The sequence below is a fragment of the Perna viridis genome, chromosome 11 (genome assembly GCF_037379345.1).
Source record: "Perna viridis isolate PV_CMFRI_1.1 ecotype Kerala chromosome 11, ASM3737934v1, whole genome shotgun sequence".
NCBI classification, from domain to species: Eukaryota; Metazoa; Mollusca; class Bivalvia; order Mytilida; family Mytilidae; genus Perna; species Perna viridis.
Genome location: NC_142455.1, coordinates 21,599,561 through 21,623,003, shown reverse-complemented (window position 1 = coordinate 21,623,003; position 23,443 = coordinate 21,599,561). Strand labels below are relative to the sequence as shown.

The following is a 23,443-nucleotide window of genomic DNA, read 5'->3' as shown; positions in this document are numbered from 1 at the left end:
ATATGATTTTAGTAGGAATAAGTTATTTGAAACAGTTTGGCCATGTTAGGCATACACTTCTTATATGTGATAAGCATGCATTTGTGGGTAGTTTTTCTGTCATACGTGCATGTCAGGGGTACGATTTACGTCAAATGTGATGATCCTGTACGTTATTGGCAGGAAAATGTTATATCAAGTCGTAAAATCTAATTACAGATAAATTACTAATCATATATGATGAATATGTGTGCTTGAAGACGGAAAGTGCTAGTTCAAGTAGTATGGTCATATTGAGGTTACATATCAAATCAGATGTGATAAGTATGTTTGATTCTGCTAAAATGAGCTATTTCAAGTAGTATGATTATGTTAAGAGTTCAGTTCGCATCATATGTGATTTGTATGGAGAATTAAGGTACGAAAATTGTATTTCACAGAGTATTGTTATCTATGGAATTGTATAATGTCTATTTAAAGGAGAACTGCACGTATCAATTGTCATGAGCATTAATGATTTTAGGTAGGAAAATGATATTTCAAGTACTTTGGCTATACTAAGGAAACGTTCGCATGTTAAGTTATGGGCATATATGATCTTAGCAGGAATAAGTTATTTGAAACAGTTTGGAGATGTCAGGCGTACAATGCTTATATGATGTGATAAGCATGCATTTTTTGATATTTTGTCTGTTAAACGGCCATGTTAGGGGTACGGTTTCCCTCCGAAGTGACTATCATGTACGTTATTGGCAGTAAGATTTTATTTCGAGTCGTAAGGATATATTAAGAATACAGTACGAATTATATATGATGAGCATGTATGATTTAGGTAGGAAAGTGCTATTTGAAGTAGTATGGTCCAATTTAGGATACATATCAAGTCAGATTTGATGAGCATGCATGATTCTGTTACGAATGTGCTATTTCAAGTAATATGAACTGTTAAGAGTACAGTTCACATCATAAGTTATTGGTATGGAGAATTAAGGTACGAGAATGGTATTTCACAGAGTATTGCCATCTTTGGAATTGTATAATGACTATTTAAAGGAGAACTGTACGCATCAATTGTCATGAGCATTAATGATTTTGGGTAGAAAAATTATATTTCAGGTACTTTAGCCATATTAAGAAAACTTTGGCATCTTAAGTTATGGGCATATATGGATAAAGAAGGAATAAGTGATTTGAAACAGTTTGGCCATGATAGACGTACAATTCTTATATGATGTGATAAGCATGCATTTTTGGGTAGTTTTTCTGTCTTACGGACATGTCAGGGGTACGGTTTGGGTCAGATGTGATGATCATAAAGGTTGTTTGTAGGAAAATATTATTTCGAGTCGTGAGGTCATATGAACAGTACAGTAGGAATCAGATGTGATGAGCATATATGATTTAGGCAGAAAAGTGCTATTTCAAGTAGTACGGTCATATATAGGGTATTTCACACCAAAGTATTGTTATCTTTGGAATTGTATAATGGCTATTTAAGTGAGAAGAGTATGCATCAATTGTCATGGGCATTATTGGTTTTGGGTAGGAAAATGATATTTCTAGTACTTTGGCCATATTAAGAAAACGTTTGGCATCTTAAATTATCGGCTTATATGATATTCGTAGGAATAAGTTATTTGAAACAGTTTGGCCATGTTAGGCGTAGACTTCTTATATGATGTGATAAGCATGCATTTGTGGGTAGTTTTTCTGTCATACGGTTTGCGTCACATGCGGTCATCAAGTACGTTATTGGTAGGAAAATGTTATTTCGAGTCGTAAGATCATATTAAGAATATAGTACGAATCAGATAAGATGACCCTTTATGATTTAAGTAGGAAAATGCTATTTAAAGTAGAATGGTCATATTTATGGTACATATCAAATCTGATGTGATAAGCCTATTTTATTCTTGAAAGAATGTACTATTTGAAGCAGTATGATCATGTTAACAGTACAGATCGCATCATATGTGATTAGTATGGAGAATTAAGGTACGAGAAATGGTATTTCACACAGTATTGCTATCTTTGGAATTGTATAATGGCTATTTAAGTGAGAACAGTACGCATCAATTGTCATGAGCATTATTGATTTTGGGTAGGAAAATAATATTTAAAGTACTTTTGTCATATTAAGAAAACGGTTGGCGTCTTAAATTATGGGCATGTATGACTTCAGCAGGAATAAGTTATTTGAAACTGTTTGGCCATGTTAGGAATACAATTCTTTTATGATAAGATAAGCATACATTTTTTGTGAAGATTTCTGTTATACATACATGTCAGGGGTTCGGTTTCCGTCAGATGTCATGATCATGTACGTTATTGATAGGAAAATGTTATTTCGAGTCGTAAGGTAATATTAAGAATACAGTATGAATCAGATATGATGAGCATGTGTGTTCTAGGTAGGAAAGTGCTATTTGAAGTAGTATGGTCATATTTAGGGTACATATCAAATCTGATGTGATAAGCCTATTCTATTCTGGTTAGAATGTGCCATTTCAAGTAGTATGATCATGTTAAGGGTACAGTTCACATCATATGTGATTGGTATAGAGAATTAAGGTACGAAAATTGCATTTTACACAGTATAACTCTCTTTGGTATTGTAAAATGGCTATTTTAGTGAGATCTCTACGCATCAATTACCATGAGCATTTTTTGATTTTGGTAAGGAAAATGATATTTCAACTACTTTGACCATGTTAAGAAAACGGTTGGCGTCTTAAATTATGGGCACGTATGATTTTAGCAGGAATCAAATATTTGAAACAGTTTGGCCATGATAGCCGTATAATTCTTTTATGATGTGATAAGCATGCATTTTTCGGTAGTTTTTCTGTCTTACGGGCATGTCAGGGGTACCGTTTCCGTCAGATGTGATGATCATGTATGTTATTGGCAGGAAATTGTTATTTCGAGTCGTAAGGAAATATCAAGAATACAGTACGAATTAGATATGATGAGCATGTATGATCTAGGTAGGAAAGTGCTATTTGAAGTAGCATGGTTAAATTTAGGACACATATCAAATCAGATTTGATGAGCATGTATGATTCTGGTACGAATGTGCTATTTCAAGTAGTATGATCATGTTAAGAGTACAGTTCGCATCATATGTCATTGGTATGGAGAATCAAGGTACGAAAATGGTATTTCACAGAGTATTGCTATCTTTGTCTGTTATACAGACATGTCAGGGGTACCGTTTCCGTCAGATGTAATGATCATGTATGTTGTTTGTAGGAAAATGTTATTTCGAGTCGTGAGGTCATATGGACAGTACATTAGGAATCAGATGTGATGAGCATATTTGATTTAGGTAGGAAAGTGCTATTTAAAGTAGTACGGTCACATTTAGGGTATTTCATACCACAGTATTTTATCTTTGGAATTGTATAATCGCTATTTAAAGGAGAACAGTATGCATCAATTGTCATGAGCAATATTGATTTTGGGTAAGAAAATGATATTTCAAGTACTTTGGCCATATTAAGAAAACGTTTAGTATCTTAAGTTATCGGCATATATGATTTAAGCAGGAATAATTTTTGAAAAAGTTTGGCCATGTTAGGCGTACAATTCTTATATGATGTGATAAGCATGCATTTGTGGGTAGTTTTTCTGTCATACGGGCATGTCAGGTGTACGGTTTGCGTCACATGCGGTCATCATGTACGTTATTGGTAGGAAAATGTTATTTCGAGTCATAAGGTCATATAAAGAGTACTGTATGAATCAGATGTGATGAGCATGTATGATTTAGGTAGGAAAATGCTATTTCACGTAGAATGGTCATACTTAGGGTACATTATCAAATCAGATGTGATGTGCATGTATGATTCTGCTAAGACTGAGCTATTTCAAATAGTATGATCATGTTAAAAGTTCAGTTCGCATCATATGTGATTGGTATGGAGAATTAAGGTACGAAAATGGTATTTCACAGAGTATTGCTATCTTTGGAATTGTAAAATGGCTATTTAAGTGAGGACAGTACGAATCAATTGTCATGAGCATTAATGATTTTGGGTAGGAAAATGATATTTCAAGTACTTTGGCCATATTAAGGAAATGTTGGTATCTTACGTTATGAGCATATATGATTTAAGCAGGAATAAGTTATTTGAAACAGTTTGGCGATATCAGGCGTACAATTCTTATATGATGTGATAAGCATGCATTTTTTTGGTAGTTTTATCTGTCTAACGTGGATGTCAGGGGTACGGTTTGCGTCAGATGTGATGAACCTGTACGTTATTGGCAGGAAAATGTTATATCGAGTATTAAAATCATATTACAGATACATTACGAATCAGATGTGATGAACATGTATGATCAAAGTAGGAAAATGCTATTTGAAGTAGCGTGGTCATACTTAGGTTACATATCAAATCAGATGTGATGAGCATGTATGATTCTAGTAAGAATGTGCTTTTTCAGATAGTATGACCATGTTAAGAGTTCAGTTCGCATCATATGTGATTAGTATGGAGAATTAAGGTACGAAAGGGATATTTCACACAGTATTGTTATCTTTGGAATTGTATAATGGCTATTTAAAGGAGAACTGTACGCATCAATTGTGATGAGCATTAATGATTTTGGGTAGGAAAATGATATTTCAAGTACTTTGGCCATATTAAGAAAACGGTCGACATCTAAAGTTATGTGCATATATGATTTTAGCAGGAATAAGTTATTTGAAAGTTCGGCCATGTTAGGCGTTCAATTCTTATATGATGTGATATGCATGCATTTTTGGGTAGATTTTCTGTCATACGGGCATGTCAGGGGTACGGTTTCCGTCAGATGTGATGATCGTGTACGTAATTGTTAGGAAAATTATATTTTAAGTCCTTTGGCCTTATTAAGAAAACGGTTGGCATTTTTAGTGATGAGCATGTATGATTTTAGCAAGAATAAAATTTTTGAAACAGTTGGGCCATGTAAAATTATTATATGATGTGATAAGCATGCAATTGTTTGGGTAGTGTTTCTGTCATACGGCCATGTTAAGACTACAGTCCGCATCAGATGTAATGAGCATGAATGAGTTCCGACTCGAAAGTGCTATTTCACGGACTATGGCAATGTTAAAGGTACAGTTGGGATCTGATATGATGAGCATACTTTGGTAAGGAAAGTGCAATGTTAGTAGTATTGGCTATGTGAAGAGTAGGCTTCGAATCATCTGTTTAAAAGAGTTTGGACATGTCAAGCATACAATTCGCATCAGATTACATAATCAGGCTATATTTTGGTTTTGGGTAGTTTTTCGGACAAACGGCCATTTTAAGCGCAGGGTCCGCATCAGACGTTATGAGCATGAATGGGTTTTGACCGGAAAGTGTTATTTCACGGACTATAACAAAGCAAAGAGTGCAGTTTGCATCAGATGTAATGTGCATATTTTGGTAAGGGAAGTATGATTCCAAGTAATATGACCATGTGAAGTGTAGGTTTCGAAAAAGGTGTGAGGGAAATGAATGATTTAATGGATGTATAGAAGGGTAACATTTGTATCCATTCAAGATCCTTGATATTGTTCAATTTTTCACCGCTTTAATTACATATCACAACTTTCTAGGTATATGCCTTTAAAAAAAAAAAAAAAAAAAAAAAAAAAAAAACGCTTTCTTAAGAACAGACGCATGATGTATCCTTCTGATTTAAACAATAACACAATATTTGAATGGCTAGATTAGTATACAACATTTTCCCTCCCAGGTTTTCTAGGTTAAGTGAACTATATTTGACATTACGCGTCACTTAGATTTAAACAGCGATTTGAATTTGAGGAATAGTCATAAGCTACAACCTTCAAACAAAAACAGTCTAAGCCATTAAGCAAGCCATTTTGTATCAAATATTTACTCTTCATATTACATAAAATAAGAAATTGAATATTATTTCAAGATTACCTACTGAATTATGTTACACATGCCTTATTTTTTGGTTGATAAGGAGACAAATTAAGGTTATTTTTTTTACATAATTAAGTCCATTTTTCAGTTAGTGAAATACTTAGACTTACCAATTTTATACGACTGCAAAACACATTTGGATGTATTATGTTAAAGGTGTGTAGTTGGAGTCTGTAGACAATTTGATTTCCGTAATTTAATACGAGTTTCCCTTGTATAGGTACTTCTAAGTTGGTACATGAAAGTTTAACACATATATGTCCACTGTGGTGGACGCCTTTTTCAACAAATGGTGGGCATTCCAGTGGGAACAAATTGTGCTCTTCTACTAGCTGACCTATTTCATCACTCTTGTGAGGCCGACTTTATAGCTGATCTGATTCGAAAGAAAGGATATCGTTTAGCTAGAACCGTTAATTTCAGTTTCCACTATATAAATGACGTATTATCTTCAAAATTCCTAATTTAGGGGATTTGATACATAGCATCTATGCCCCCCCCCAAAAAAAAAAAAACAAAAACAAAAAAAACTTTGAGATAAAGGATACTACAGACGACCTACAGTTAGAAATCGATGTATGATCAGATTCTAAAATTACAGTTATTTGAATGGTTGAAATTTTTACCATTATTTCTTTTCTCAGCTCTTCGCTTCACACAAAATTACTGTTGTTTATTTTCTAGTGATATTTAACTGAACTTTTTAGTGCCACCTGGGGATAGAACTACTTTGATTTGTGTATGACTACAATTAAGGCAAAGTCTTCTTTCTCCTTCTGATGTTATTTTTTAGTGTAACAGAAATGGCCAAATAATTTGGATTGACAAATTAATTCACTTTAAGACATTAGAGTTAAATAACTTTGAGGCCTATCGAAGGACTAACTGAAAACACTGCCATTGGTATTTGACCACTTATTGGTCAATTTGCTCAAATTTCTTTGTTGAAAATAGGGTAACTTTGCTAAGGGTTTAAAAAAAAACCTGGATGGATTTTGGTAAGTGTTGTTCAAAAGTAAAGGTAAAAGATAGGGGAATGGCAACATATATTTTTTCAATTTATTTAAAATAAGTGGAATACAAATACTTTCAACTATTATCATTACACAATTATCAAGTATCATGATACTTGCGAGAAACATACTTTAAATTATATAAATAACCCCATTCCCTCAAAGTGTTGTAATACTTTAAACAAATGCTACTACCAATTAATTTAATGTTAATTCCAGTAAGTAGTTAAAACTATCACGAAAGAAACTAGAGGCTCAAGAGAGCCTGAATCGCTCACCTGGTTAACCATTTCCTTATTTGAAAAACTTGAGGAATGAGACAGGCTAAGTTAAAATCAACTAAATTGTCAAATGCAGGAAATGCTTTTCATAGCATTTTCATGGCCTGAACCAGAATTTTGCTAAAGGCAACAATTTTTTTTTTTTTTCAAAAACCCGTCTTAATCCGAACGGTCAATTTGTGTGGGATACCCTAAGGAACATGTATGCTAACTGTCATTGAATTCTGTAAAATGGATTTTGAGAAGCAGATTTTCAAAGTTGCATATGCGAAAATATAAAAAAAACTGTTTCAGGGGCCGTATGACCAATCGTTTTGAAAATTTTGGTCATAGGTCTGTCTCATAATGCTAATATTACCCAGACAGAAATTTGCTAAAGGCAACGATTTTTGAGTTATTTGCAAAAAATTGCCATCTGAACCTATGTTCTATTTTTAGTAACGGCGGCAATATTTTTTCATGAATCAACAATACCAACAACCATTTTGTGTGGAATACCCTAAGAAACATAAATGCCAAATTTCATTGAATTCTGTCCAATAGATTTTGAATAGATTTTCAAAGTTGCACATGCAAAAAATCCGAAAAAAAATCTGTTTCCGGGGCTGTAACTCCTACATCAGTTGACCAATCATTTTGAAAATTTTGGCATAGGTCCATCTCATGATGCTGAACAATTTTATTCCTGCCAGATATTTGCTAAAGGCAACGATTTTTGAGTTGTTTGCAAAAAACTGCAATCTGACCCCTATGTTCTATTTTTAGTAACAGCAGCCATGTTTTTTCAATGATCAAAAATCCCAACGATCATTTTGTGCAAAACACCCTAAGGAATAATCATGCAAAGTTTAAAACCTGTCAGTTTAGTAGTTTCAGAGGAGAAGATATTTTAAAATTTGTCCACGACGACGACGGACCCCAAGTGAGCTAAAAAGCATCGTTATAGAAATATCCTTATTGTGACATGAATCGCCATTCATACAGAAGTTTAAAGGTACCAGAAGTTCAGCAGGTTTTTTTTTCCACACTCATTTGTAATATGCAATCTATCAAAATTTCATATTCTATGTATTTTTTAAAATAAAATAAACCTATTTTTTTTAAACTTCTATCCTTAAAAATCTGAGAGAAAAATGCTCATTACAAACTGTGTCAGTATACCAATCTGTTATTCCAAAGTTCTTCTTCCTTTCATTTGAACAGGGTACGTGACTGATCAACCTAATGCCGGAAAATAAATGCTATTTTTCCTCCATTCCCCTGGGTGAACAAATAGGAAAAGTGTTTTTTTTTTTTTTTTTCAAAAAAATACATCCATTTTATGACACAAATAAATATTTACAAAGGTCTAATACTATAGTTTGACCCTTGTCTGGGAATATTACAATCACTGAACACATCAAGGAAGACAGCTTTTTTCCCTCCTGAAAAAAAGAAATAAATTCAATGCAGTTCAATCCATAAATAATGAAAACTGAACAAAATAAAACCATATTACTTATGGCTGTCATGAACTTGTAGTGAATCCATCTGCACAATGAATACTTATTTGTACAAAATGCCAATAGTTTTTCTTTCTTTTTTCTTCTTCCCTGAATTGACTTTTTATGAGCAACTGAGCGGGTGTTGCTAGAAAAACAGAGGATGCTTACCGTATCAGTGCACTATGGTTATGCTTCCAGTTTTTGTGGAGTCTTAGATGCTTATTTACTTCTGTTTTACCTTGCATGTACAGTAGTCCCACTCTTGAGAGAACAACCCATTTGCAACATAAAAGAGGCTTTACAAAAGGGGTGGTCTCTATAAAGGAATTGATCTGAAAATCAAAATGGCTGAAAATATATACAAAATGTTCCTTATGTAACAGATTTGCTTTTCTTTTGTAGGACCTTTATGTATAATCCAGATAATGTCTGTTACATGTTTTATGAATATTAAAATGCCTTTTATTATCTGTTTAAAATGCAAGTATGACACATTAAAATATAACAATGTATTTAAACATAAGATGCATTCATTAAAAGAACTTGAACGTGTACATTGTATCAGATTTACTTTGAAAAATGAACTGATGTCAGACTGTTTTCATAATTAAAATGTTCTCCTTTTTCCAAATAATATTTTGAATTTGCATTTTACACACCTTAAAATCTGCCGCCAGCTTCCTCAAACTGTGACCCTTTTCAGTTAATTTAATGACTTTAACTTTGTTTTCGAGTGTCAACACTTTCATTTTTTTTTAACAGATGTCATCTTTGTTTACCAATTGTGCAATCACAGAAGTGTAACTTTAACCTTTCAGGTCAAACTATTGAACATCCGGTCTCAAACTTCTGGTTTATCATTGTTATCAAAGTTGTCAATAAACAACAGCATGGTTGTTTTTGAGAGGACAAAGGATATTTTTGGCCGAAAAAAGGTGGCCTTCAAAAAGGGGTTAATTAGTATATAAAAGAGTTAATGCAAGAGAAATATGGCCAGGAGAAAGGAGTGGTCTTTCAAATGAGGGGCCCTAGAAAGGGGGACTGCTGTATAATATTTCAGTGATTTTTTATTCTTGGTTGTGTGTCAGTTATCCATGCCTGTCTTTGTCTCTGAATTACATTCTTTTAGTTTCCACTATAATCCTTGAACTCTCTCATCATTAGTTTGATAAAGAAGTGTATTTCTTATAAAAAACATATCCCCAATACATAAACAAAACTGTAAAATTTACTTATTTTATTCATCTCTTGCTTTCTAACCTACTAGGTAAATTAAGCAATGAAAAACACATTTTTTACTAAAATGCAGTTCTTTTTTCTGGAAAAGTAGAAAATCAACATTTTAACTACACAATTTGATTGTGCTTTATATGCTAACAAATAAAAATGCTTACAAAAATCTCTTAAGAATGTCATTTCCAAACAGTTTCCAAATACATAAACCTATGGTGCTGCTGCAGGGCACAGTTGTTCAGTTTAACCTAAACAACCTGGCATCTGACATCTATCATTGATTGCTTGATCCTATAAAAAACAGATAATTACTTTTAATACATGAAATAAAACACAATTTGCCAAAATTATACCACAATACTTGAAATTCTATGCATTATGCTATGCAAATTAGGCCTCAGACTGAATCATGAACAATTTATGGTTTACTGCAAGAAATATCACTAAAGTATGATAAAAGAAGATATTCCAGACCTGTCAACAACTACAATATTCGTCATAATAGAAATTTGCATTAAAATTGTTCTACAACATGGCAAACATGAATAAATTTGATATTAAGTGACCAAAATCCTCAAAAATATATATTATTTTTAGAAAAAATACCAATTAAGAATAGCAAAAATGCATTAGGTGAGTGATTTTTACTTTCAAATGTAAGTGTGCACACATACACAGAAAAATTCTATATCAGCCCAAACACAAAAATATGTTTGTTTGCTGTTTCTCAACCCAATGATTTAAAGCTTAGGTCAGTAGGTAGGAAAAAACAAATTCTTCTATTGAAATTATCAGAGAGGAAGAAATGCATAAGGAATGTAACATAAGTGAGGTAATTAGTTAGTCTCGTATCCATGATGATTTATTATTATTTTATCCATAATTTTATGTTGCTTATGATGTTATATAAAAAGTGTGTATCAATTATATCATTGATATGTTAATTTGTAATTATATTGTAATGATCAATATCTTGAATTATGATACATGTACAACTTTCATGCATATAGAATGTTTCAAGAAATTTGATTTTAACTTAAAAAACCTAGACCAATCCACAAAGATTGGGAAACTGTCAAACCTTAAAGTCAAAAGCACATGTTTTCTACTTTCACTTTGGTGGTGTTGTGCTGCAGTACTCCTTATCAACTGGACATACCTCCTCTTTCCTGTCTTTGAATCTGTATATAAAAATCACACATTTTATCTACTTGGATACATCTTTAAATATGGCCAAAATTCAAGTCAAAAATTACATGCAGCTGTTTAAAAAAAAAAACATAAAAGGAACTCTGACTATTTTATTAGCCTCCCTGTTTTGACGTAGACCCGCTCAAGAATATCAATACAATACTTGTACCTATTACTATAGGCAAAGTTTGCGATAAATTTTTTAAAAAAATCTTGAGTAAATGTGATATGTTTTGAAATACCTTACAAGTTTTTTTTATAACTTCCATGGGAAATAAGGTTGTAGCCGAGAAAGAAGTTGGTTTGTTAAGGGCAAAATTTGGCCTCAAAAACAAAGTCTACATGAAAAAACTCTAATATTGTTTCTCAAGCTCTTTAATGTGTTCTATAGTTGATTTGATTGGTTTATGGTAATAATTTGAACATATAAGCCCTTCAAACTTGACCGAGATTGGAAAAATCTGTTAAAAAGGCTGGAAAACACCAAATTTTGTGTAGTTTATTACTCTTTGAACAATGGCCACATGCATGTTGAATCTCTTGCTTCATATATTTTGTGTATAATTGTCAGTTACAACTCGTGTAAAAATATCTTGAGTCAACAGATGTGTGGCAACTTCCGCTCCACACAAAAATCACCGTAAAAATTGCAGAAATGTTCAAGGTTTTTGTAAAAGTCTCATAAATGCACACTGTTATTTCTGGAATAAAATCATAAATCTTGTCAAAAACATCTTAAATTCAGTGTTTGCCACCATTTTACTATACTGCTATTACTTAGAAATCAGATAATCAAATTTTCAAAAAAGCCCAAATTAAGAGGCAAAAAGGGTCCTTACCAAACATTCTCCTTTATAGGTATAAATTCTGAAAAAAAAACTCCCATTACTTTCTATGCTTAGCCATCACAAAATCAACACCCATATTTTTTTACCATTCAAAACCTGGATTTTTCATATATTGTTTAGATAAAAAGATATATAGTTTCATCTTATGCCGCTGTCAAACTATATGGTCATGCAGAACTTTTTGGCAATTCACATGGCTTGTTTGTAAACAATGTATTTCAGCACTGTGTTTCTATACAGGACATCCCTATTCTTTAGATCTTTGGTGAAAAAAAATATTTCAGTTCTTGAAAAAAAAAAAAATAAAAATTACTAGAAAAATGAAAGTACTGTAAGAAAAAAATTCAAACCAAGCAGTGTTATTCAATGGTCTAAGTTCTGGCACTCATTTCCTTACCTCAAATTTTTCTCCCCAAAATGGGCAGTGCTTGTTGATCTCATGAATATTTAGTGGTTTTATACCTATAAGGGAACAAATTCCATCAAACCTAAATATTTTTCAGTAAATTACTCATTTTTATATTCAAAGACCAAATATTATGCTTTATTTAGTATCTTGCCTCCACTTGTGGCCAGAGTAAATTTTATATTATTCAGCAAAACTTTCAGGGGTTGAACATTTTTTTGGGAAGACCCGAGCCCTGGACTTTTTCATCTTTTGTACACTAAGCCCGAACAATGTTATGTCAAGTCCCAATAAATGCAATTTTGTTATCTGATATTCTTATGTATAATTCTAGGTTTGCAGGGAAGAAGACACAGTGTCAATTGATTCAATCTCCACATCTGATGCCTTGTCATCAGCTTTCCATTTCTGCATTTTTTTTAACTGTGAAATTATAATTGAGCAACGATCTTATCCTCAAAAAATTATCAACAAAATTTGATCTTTATCATTCCAGCGCTTGATTAATAAAATTTGTAGCATGTCAAAAAATGTGTCTGATCAAGCGCAGGTGTGATTCAGACTTGAGAATGACTAATCAATAGATCGATCTAGTAAATACCCATTCTAAAAATAAAGTTATTACTATTTATAGGTCAGGGAATAGATCAAGAAACATGGTCCAAATAATGACAACGAAATCTTTCAAAAATTAGTTCTATTTTTTTTAGATTTGCCATGCCCGACAGACTTATTTCATTGAAAAACGACAAGTCCCGAGGTGCATTTTTTTTAGTCCTGGGCATCGGGCTTTAGGAATTTTCAACCCCTGACTTTTCAATTTAAAAAAAATTCTGTTGATTTCTTGAAGAAAACCACTTAACCAAAAAAAAGGCACAAGAATATCTGGTAATGATAATCAAATATTGTTTCTAGAATTTTACAATGTAATTTCATGACAAAATTTTAAAAAAGGGACACTATGCTGTTCACTTGAAAAAATACAAGTTTAGGAATGGAAACACACCCCACAATAAAGGGCTTACACATACAAATTCTGAAGTATATGAAATACAAGTGACTAATTTTGTGAAACTAACACTGGATGAATATGATCTTGTGACTAAATCTCCAACAAGCAAACATTCAACAGAAATTCCAGTCTCCATGACATCTATGCAGTTGTTGTGTACAAATCAGGCAGCTAAGACTGAAGTAGAAAATGTGCTGAGAATAAAATTAAGACTGCACAAGACAAATCTTTACATTAATCTAACTAAATAAGTTATTCAGAAGTACTTTGATATATGAAAGCCATATTTATACATGTAAAAAAAGAAAGTTTTTCAATACATGTAAAATAGAGAGTTTTGGAGTTTTTCAAATGTCTATGGTAGAACACATGAAAATAGCTCCCCCCCCATTTTTTTTTTGAAATCCCTAAAAACAAGAGAAACCTACATAAAACTTTTATTTTTATTCACTGTCAAGAAATACAGTTATGAAATTACTATAAAAAGTAGATATGGAAAACAGAAATATGAGCATATGATGTAAATGGTGCATGATAAAAAAAATAATGAAAACAAGGGAGGTAATTAAATAGACCATTTTTCAACTGATTGATTATATGAAAAATAAATCCTTTCTAAAATTGAATTAGAAGGAAATTTATAGTAAAAACTTTTATTTGTGCCTACAGATCTGAAAGAAAGACAAATAGAACTGTAACAATAGGAAAAAATAGTGACATGTAGAATAAAGTATTTAGAGAGCACATACAAATGTCACCGAAGTAAAAAGGTTACTTAGACAGGATTTATTGAAAGAACAGAAATGGGATTCAGCTTGAACAGAAGTGGCAAAGTGTACTAAGTGCAAATACAAATCAAAAACCTTTAACTTGTACGAAGACGTTGAAAGCAACAAGCACGGTCGTCGTGCAGCAAAATACATGTAAATGTAGGCAGGCAAGTGGGTCTTCAACACACACCAATAGGTACATCAAGTTACCATCAAGTTTGTATGGCATCAAATATCCCCCCTCCATCTGTATCAGGTATGCAGTATAGATCAAATTAAGTGGCTAAAATAACAGAAAAGAAAAATGAAGACATGAAAATGCAGAGAGAAAAGGTAAAAAGGGTGAAAAGACTACATGGCTAGGATCCTAAGACAAAAAATGTCCAGGCCGATGGAATCTATATCAGCAGAATATATTAAGGTATTGGAAAAACGCCATTCCAACTAGCAACACAGTCTAACTTCTCTGTAACTGACAATGAAACATTCAAACATTATGTTGTAGCCACAAATCAAAAATCAAAGCTGTGCTCATAAAAAAGAAAAAGCATACAGTAAACCAGAGGCTCACGTGAGCCTGTATCGCTCATCTGGTTTAATTACTTGCTAAATATTTCATATAATTTTGCGTAAATTTACAAGGAATTTTCCTTAGATGAAGATTTTCTTGCAATTTAAAGCATTGGTAAACAGGAATTATTGCATGGGACAGGTTGGAAAGGGGACATAATGCATAGTTTGCAACCCCAACATACTAAAATCCGGAACCAGGCCTTTAAAAATGCAGAAATTGCCATTGTTTTGCGGAATCCATGAAATTTCTGCAAAACACAGCGTTTCTTAGCCTCCAACATGATTACTTTGCTAAAAAACTAATCTTATTAAACTAGGCATTTCACATCCAGTTTTGTATGGAAATATAGTTTACAAGGCACATAAATGCAAACAATGTCCATCAAATCTTAAGAATTATTTAAATAGACTGATTCATAAAGGATATAAATTCGACATTGTTGTCAGATCATTAAATCTTGTCTTTGTAGGAAAAAATATTGATACTCTTATTAGATCATTACATTATAACTTAATCATTCATATTTTAGCATTTTAGTCATTGCACAACTTCTTGCTAGACCAACATAGTCTATGATGTTGCAGTTCTAAATCCTTTGGAAGTTTTGTAACTGATATTTTTTGTGTTGGGAGGCTTGAAGATTTGTCATCCTTATTTGTGTCCTGAGCTTGCTTTCAGTAACTGCGAGCATTCATTGTTTATACCTCATTTGTTTGTCTTCTATGTTATTGTTAATAATTGTTGAGGTACTTTTCTAATGAATTGGATGTATTTCAGGTTGATTTTTACTGTGTGTCTAACTTTGTATTTATTTTAGCCTTTGACCATATAGAGGGGGAGGGTTTGGATCCAACAAAACTAGTTTAACCCCGCTGCATATTGTTTGCGCCTGTCCCAAGGCAGGAAATATAGTCGCTGGCATGTAGTTGTCTTTTTTTAAAACATTTTAGTTTCTTACCATAAATGATAAACTGATATAGTATTGAGGAAGGGCCGGACCTTTTTCGGGATGCTGGGATCAGAGGTTTTTAAGCTCAGGATTTCGGGATTTCTAAGAATTAAGCCCGGGATTTCCGGAAATAAATCCACCGGGAATCGGGATTTTAGCAGTTTTTAAGTTCCTTTGTTGTTCGGGATTTCGGGATTTAGTAAAAATAAAGTCGGGATTTCGGGATCAGACCCCCTCCAGCCCCCTTCAGTATTGTGTTCACTGATTTATCCACTTTGTTTTTATTGGGGCAATTTAGAGCTTGCTACATGGAGGAAATTTCCCACTTGTTGAAGATCATGTGGCGACCTCTAGATGTATATTTTCTCAAGCGGAAACTTTGGTTAAGTTAAGATCCACATTGGCAGCCATTTTGAAATGGCAAAAGAATCACAAGCTTTCATCTCCTCATGCCAACGATCATTTGTTTCCAGTTTTGTTTCATTTGGTCAAGCGGTTTCCGAGAAAAAGATTTTTACATGTTTTTCTCATAGGGTCCAATGTTAAAGTAAGATCCTCAGTGGCGGCCATTTTGAATTTCCGATTGGCACCAAAATCACAAACTTACATCCCTTCATAAAAGTGAACATTTGTGTCAAGTTTTGTTTAATTTGGTCAAGTGGTTTCCGAGAAGAAGATTTTTACATGTTTCTCCCATAGGGTCCAATGTTAAACTAAGATCCTCGGTGGCGGCCATCTTGAATTTCCGATCGGCACCAAAATCACAAACTTTCATCCCCTCATACCAGTGAACATTTGTGTCAAGTTTGGTTTTATTTGGCCCTGTGGTTTCAGAGAACAAGATTGAAATGTAAAAGTTTACGGACGGACGACGGACGCCAAGTGATGGCAAAAGCTCACATGGCCTTTGGCCAAGTGAGCTAAAAACTAAATTAACATGCAAGACAGTATTGGAAATGAACAAGCCTGGGCAAGAACTGCGAGATGGGTTTGAGCTTAATGAAGTAACCACAGATCCAGACAGTAGTGCATATAATGCTGCAGAAAGCATGGTCAACAAAGGTCTTACTTCAACTGAACCAGTACATTACCTCAACAAAAGACCCATGTCAGCCAACCATAGGAAGTATGTGACAAATCTGTCAAGTGTGTGTGATATAATGCCAGCTCGCTTGAAAACCCCCCCAAAAAAACACCTCCATGGGCTGTTTGCTTCTGACATAGCAGCAAGGTGACAAGCAGAATACATGACACTACAAAATTCCTGATGGGGCTCTATCAAAACTATCATATGTTACTGATGCCATAGTATCATAGTGAACTGTTCCTGTGGTAACCATTCAAAATGTTAACTTTATTTATTTGCATGTTCAAAAATTAAGAAATCTAAGACTTGGATTGAAAAAAATGCTTACTTAAAGCAGGGAAATTTTGAAATTGAATCAAATGAGAAGTCCAAACATGTTTTACAACAAATTATAAACTACCGCCTAGATAAAGTGATGCTTGCTACATATAAGTTGAGCCCCGTAATCACGCTATTAGAAGTACTGTACCAGCAAATATAAACTATGCGAGAAATTTTTCCAGTTGAATCCATACGCCAATCCATAAAGTCAACAAGGGCACTGGCAACTCTATCATCAGACTGTGTGTAGTCTGATCAAATCAGGGTCAACAGTGGCCAAGTCACTGAAAACCAGAGGCTCCTAGGAGCCTGAATCGCTCACCTGGTTGAATTTTGCCTTTCAAGGGCAATAAATTAAACAAGAAATTCCCCAACAATTTTGACTCAAGAAAACTTTGATAGGACTTATCATAAGTATCATTTCAGCAAATGAAAGTTAAAATCTATCATAGTTTTCAAGACATTGGCTGAAAACTGAAAAAATAAAAACCTGTCATTTTCCCCTGTCAAGGGCAATAACTCTTATAAGGAGGCATCTAACAACTCTTATGCCTGAAGACTTTTGTAGTCCTACAAATAAGGATCGTATCATATTTTGAAAGAATTTGGCTAAACCTAATGGTTTTGGAGATATATGTGAAAAACTACTGTCTAACCCCTTTGTTCTATTTTTATTAACGTGGACCATTTTTTTTATGGATCAAAAATCCCCACATCAGTTCTATGCAGGATACCCCAAAGAACACTCATTAGAAGTTGGGTACCAATTGGTCAAGCAGTGTCAAAGGAGAAGATTTTTTAAAGAAATAACATTAAAAATAGGAAAAAACATTGAAAAAGAGCAATAACTCCAACATGGCTTATCATATGAAAATGAAAATTTTTTAAATCAGCTAAACCTACAGTTTTGGAGATATTTGCAAAAAACTACTGTCTGACCCCTATGTTCTATTTTTAGTAACGGAGGCCTTTTTTTTTGATGGATCAAAAATCCCCACTTCAATTCTATGCAGGATACCCCAAAGAATATTCATACAAAGTTTGGTACCAATTGGTCAAGTAGTGTGAGAGGAGAAGAGTTTTGAAAAATTGTTTAACGACGACGGACAAGTACGACGGACTCCAAGTGATGGCAATAGCACATACGGCCTTTGGCCAGGCGAGCTAAAAATGGCACTTTGAAGATATGGGTTCCCAGAAAACACACCTATACTAGCTGAAACTGACACACAATACAAAAAAATTCTTGTCACCATAGAACAACACAGTTTCAGCCTTCTACCCAAGCTAGAAGCTCACTAGCAGAAATGTAACAGTAAAGAAGAAACTTATAGTTTCATGATGCCTCCAAGTGATGGCAATAGCACATATGGCCTTTGGCCAGGCGAGCTAAAAATGGCACTTTCAAGATATGGGTTCCCAGAAAACACACCTATACTAGCTGAAACTGACACACAATACAAAAAAAATTCTTGTCACCATAGAACAACACAGTTTCAGCCTTCTACCCAAGCTAGAAGCTCACTAGCAGAAATGTAACAGTAAAGAAGAAACTTATAGTTTCATGATGCAAACATACTTTGTAAGACAGCAAGCAATCTAAGATCACTTGGACGAGATCCAGAGTGCCCAGGCTATCCTGGTAACTGTTCAGCCAACATGAAATGGAGTGCTACAATAGGCAATGAAGAGAGGTATTTTGAAATACTGGGTGATATGCTAAATGACCATTTATATTTGGACAATTAACAACAGATGGTGATAGTCATACGTTCAGATGATTTAGCCGGAAACAAGAAGAAAATTTAATTATCATACCTGAGAACCGTCGCGACACCAGATACTTAGCCAAATCACAAATGCGAGACTGTGACAATGCTAAATTTAATGAAATGATGCTACAGTTTGTAACTAAAACAGATTGCACAATGCTAAAAAAAAAAACGATTTGCTTTTGACTTAAGCAACAGCTGCACAAAGGGTTCAACTTCGCTCTTAGTCTTAGGGAGTTTGCAAGAGATATGAACAAACTTGTAAACAGATTTAGCTATGCAACAGATAGTATCATTGCGTGTTATACAAGACATTGTTTAGAAAAGTACAAATCATACTCCTATGTATGTAAAGGTACTGAGCAAGATCACTGGGGCAAAGACTTTATGCCAGATGTGGAAGCAAAATGCTTGTACATGACAGAGGATGATAAGAGGCTTGGGTGTAATATAATCAACATTAGATTTGGTCGGACAAACTTCGTTAAGACTCGTTTTGGGACAGTGACACTTAAGTGTGAGGCTGTAAACCGAGGCTATGGAAAGTCAGGTCCAAAAGAATCCACTCACCTGAGGATCTGTTCTGCTCCTATTAATTCATACTACTGTCTGACTACAAGTGCAAGCAGGATTAATCATGGACCAGGGGAATCTTGCCACTTCCGACAAATTTGTATCCAGTCACCAAGCTGAAAAGACAAAATGAGAAATATGAATATGATAAACAAAAGACACAAAAAATGAAAAAAGTTAAGAATTGTTTCTACAATCAGGAATTTTACAACTTATGACTCAATACTGGATGAGCCTGGAACATATAAACAAGAGGCTCCCAGGAGCCAAAATCCCTCATCTGTTTAAATTTTTGCTTTCAATTGCAATAACTGTAACAAAATGGTGTTGGACAAGTATGACTCCATGAAGACTTTGTTAGGGCATATCATGAGGATTATTTCGTCAATCAAAAGTTTCATTCTATCTATTATAGTTTTCAAGATATTATCATATTTTTTTTTAATTCAAACTCATATTAAGTATTTACATTTCATGTCATTTAAAGACATACAATTTGTGTTATTACTAAGAGCACTGAAGATGAAATGTGTAGATTTCAGATATTTAATATCACAAATCTACATGTATTTACCATATTTGACTGCACAAGGCAAACAATAAGGGCATCTTACCATATTTGACTGCACAAGGCAAACAATAAGGGCATCATGTTAATATAGTATTAATGTATGGCTTTTTCTGTATTGGCCCTGTTACATGCCCGAGGTATTAATAATGGCCATTACAGCCATCCGAGGCTATTAATAAAAAGGGCATATTACAGGGCCAATATGGAAAAAGCTTTGCATTGATACTTTTTTTAACCAACTTTATATCTATTACTGAAACATATGATTTCACCTTAATTTGAAATAAGTCTGTATCTCGATGAATCAAATATTTATGAAAATAAATCATGATGGTGTTGTTTCTAATAATCACCCCCCCCCCAAAAAAAAAAAAGAAAATAATAATTAATCTCTAGTACAAGATTAAACATACCTAATAATTCAATATACTCAGTTCCAGTACCATCTTTCAACAAATTTAAATCTCCTAATCTAATTACATGTAATTGAATTAGATCACTCTTACTTAAAGTTGTCACTTATTAAAGGTAAGAAAAACTATTAATGCCCCATACTAAAATTAGTAATGCATGGCTGTGATTTCCTAGTGACCGGCTGTAGGAATTTCCAAATCGTAACTACCAGTTGTAAATGATGGGCATTTCTATACATTTTATGTTGGATAATAAAATTCTATAAAACTTTTAAAGTTTGGACAAACAGAGAAGACAAGCAATAGTTAGAATTGCAAACTAATTCTTGGTCTATTTATTAACAATTGACATTATTTCTATCTTACATCTACTCCACATGATTTTTCATTGATACATGTAGGAATTAATACACATTTGTACATATATGTAAATAAACTAAACTGGTCATTGTGCCCTGTACAAGTAATACAAATGTACACTCTCCCTTGCATAACTACTATTGATCCTGTCACATAATATGTGTCTGAACAAGGTTTAATTTAATATATATACATGTATCTTCATATGTAGACTGCTCTATTTAGGTTACAGACCACCAATTCAACCAATGAGCATTTGGAACGTACGCAAAAATAGTTCTACGCAGAAATTACCCCTGTTCCTCATAGTGCTGTGAAAAAAGTTCTCATCTCCTTTAAAAAATTTAAACAGTTTCTGAAAGGAAAAACATTTCTGTACATTTTATAGGTGCATTTTGCTTCTTGTGATGTGAAGCCTAATCTCCATAATGATTTCTAAATATACCCCTATCTTGTGAAAACACTGGGATTTCCCATGCTATTTATAGACACTTCACTTCCGGTGACCAGTACTGCACTGCAAGTCAGCTAACCCCACATGCCATTCAGAGGATTGTGAGCTGGCATATGTAGAATCATGCTGATATATAGTCCTCTGCAGGTTAAAGTTAAGGTAAAGTCCAGAGAAGCCATTGAATATTGTGAAATTAGCATAGAAGCCTATGGGAAGTGGAATTAGTGGTTTTTAGCCTCTACTGTTATTGGATGAATATATATATAATAAGGTTAAGATTATGTTTTGTAAAAATAAATTCATCTTTTCTGATAGTTTTCAAGCCTTTTCCTATTTTTTTTACTTACATTTATTTCAAACAGTGAATGTGATTTTTAAAAACTTCAGGAAACACATGGATGTATGTACAGGTACGTGTATCTCCGTTGTTCCACTGTTGCTGTTGTCAAGAACCTACCTCGCCTGGGAAAAAAATATAACTCCAAATGTATTATCCACATCAAAGCATAGCTTTTCCATGATAGGAAAGGCAATCATTGTCTTATTTGCAGCTGTCAGCTGTGTCTGAATTTTGTTTATGTTACATGATATGTGTAAAATATTCCCATCATCCATCGAGAACTGCAATAGGATACAAGAGTACAATTATTCGTAATGCATTTTCCATAGGGTACCTATGTACTTTGAAAATTAATTTCAACAAAACCACACAAATTAGCAGAAAATGGGTTTCAGTTCCTAAAACTAGAAAAGCATACTTTTTATTTGCATAAAAAAAAGTATATGGTCATGCGGCAAAAGTTGATCGAAATTTCAGTTGTTATGGACTCTTGAAAATTCAGCACAAAATACACTGGAAAAAAATGAAGCACCTAGATTTCATTTATGAGAAATCATTTCAACCCTATAACAAATTATTAATTATTACCAAAATAAAATCAATCATAAATGGGTAAGTTTTGAAATGAAAATAAATTTCAAGCCATATCCAACCAATCAGGTACCACCTTGTATTCAGTACTCAGTACCATGTTGGAGTAAAAAAGTTCCCGGTAGAATGTAAACAAATAATTGCGCATTTGTATCCTATCAAAACATGAAGCGGTTAAGAATCAGTACTCAAGTTCGCATTTATAAAGCACATCTTAACACAAGTACAGAAACCAAGTTAGGTGAAAATCTGTTAAAGTTTAGTCGAGATATTCCCTTTTTAGGTTGGAGTGCGAGTTTGCGGCCAGTGCTGAAAAATTTCCACAGAAAGCAAAAATCAAAAATTAAAAATGGAAAATTTCTTGTTAAAATATCTTAGAAATTATTCTCACTTATGTTTTCCAGCACTTTAAGCAATACTCCTTTTATGCATGTACAAGTTGAAATCTAAATTTATTAAGGGTAGAATCTACCCTTTTAATAGTAAAAATACAAAAAAAATGGAAAAAAGGTTCAAAACTTTCTAAATTAAGTGAAATGAAGATCCACTTTCTAACTTTATCATGTAATTTTTAATCGTTGGTGATAAGAGGTACCAGAATGACAGCAACAAATTTTGCTTGTCATCATAATAACTATAGAAGAGCCATGAGATCATCAAATGGCATCTTTGAAGAATTTTATATGTTTGAAGGGGGGGCACCTGTTGTTTATCCTGTAAATAGTGCAAAGACTGAACTTTTCACATCAACCTGTACTGCAAAACAAGTGTATAAAATAAACTTGCATCAGAGCACATCAACACTTATCAATGCTAAATTAACAGAGTCAACATTTCTAATTTATAAAATGTCAGGATTCAAAAAAGGAAATAAATACACATTTAAATCTGGGAATTTACCTCACAAAAAAGCAAGGACTAAACTTTCAACAGTGAAAAGTGACTTAGAAACACCTAAATACATTAGACTTACAAGGAAAACTCATGAACTGGTTGTTAATGATCCATACACTGATCCTGAGGAGAAGGCAGAGCGGTCCAGTTGTGCGGCCAAGTTACTGCGACCAAAATCTAAATCTGTTCCTGTTGCTAGGAAATCTAAGAAAGGAGCTAAAAAAAAAAAGGTAGGACATGTAATAATAAATAATGTAATTAACTTACAATCAAACAGCTTATTAATGTAGATTAAAAAAAAAATAAATAAACAATATATGCCATATGTGCACAATTTTCAAACTATTTAGTTTTTCCTTAAAACTTGCTAATTTATTTCCAAGAACACAAATTC

The 23,443-nt window shown here is 33.4% G+C and overlaps 2 long non-coding RNA genes across 3 annotated transcripts in view; both read right to left on the bottom strand.

The window, feature by feature from the left end:
- LOC148603341 (uncharacterized) overlaps positions 1-6,414 on the bottom strand; it is a 42,361-nt gene extending 35,947 nt beyond the window's left edge. The window contains exon 1 of the long non-coding RNA XR_015916851.1: positions 6,023-6,414. This is a non-coding gene — a long non-coding RNA (uncharacterized LOC148603341). The remainder of the gene's footprint in view (positions 1-6,022) is intronic.
- A 543-nt stretch (positions 6,415-6,957) lies between these two features.
- On the bottom strand, positions 6,958-23,265 carry LOC148603340 (uncharacterized). 2 transcript variants are annotated; one of them, XR_015916846.1, is made up of 8 exons: positions 23,129-23,265; positions 21,572-21,686; positions 19,424-19,542; positions 14,244-14,433; positions 13,448-13,557; positions 11,005-11,104; positions 10,085-10,214; positions 6,958-8,630 (listed from the first exon to the last, which is right to left on the bottom strand). It is a non-coding gene; the product is annotated as an uncharacterized LOC148603340 (long non-coding RNA). The 2 variants fall into 2 exon arrangements; XR_015916847.1 differs by lacking the exon at positions 14,244-14,433.
- Between the last annotated feature and the right edge of the window lie 178 nt (positions 23,266-23,443).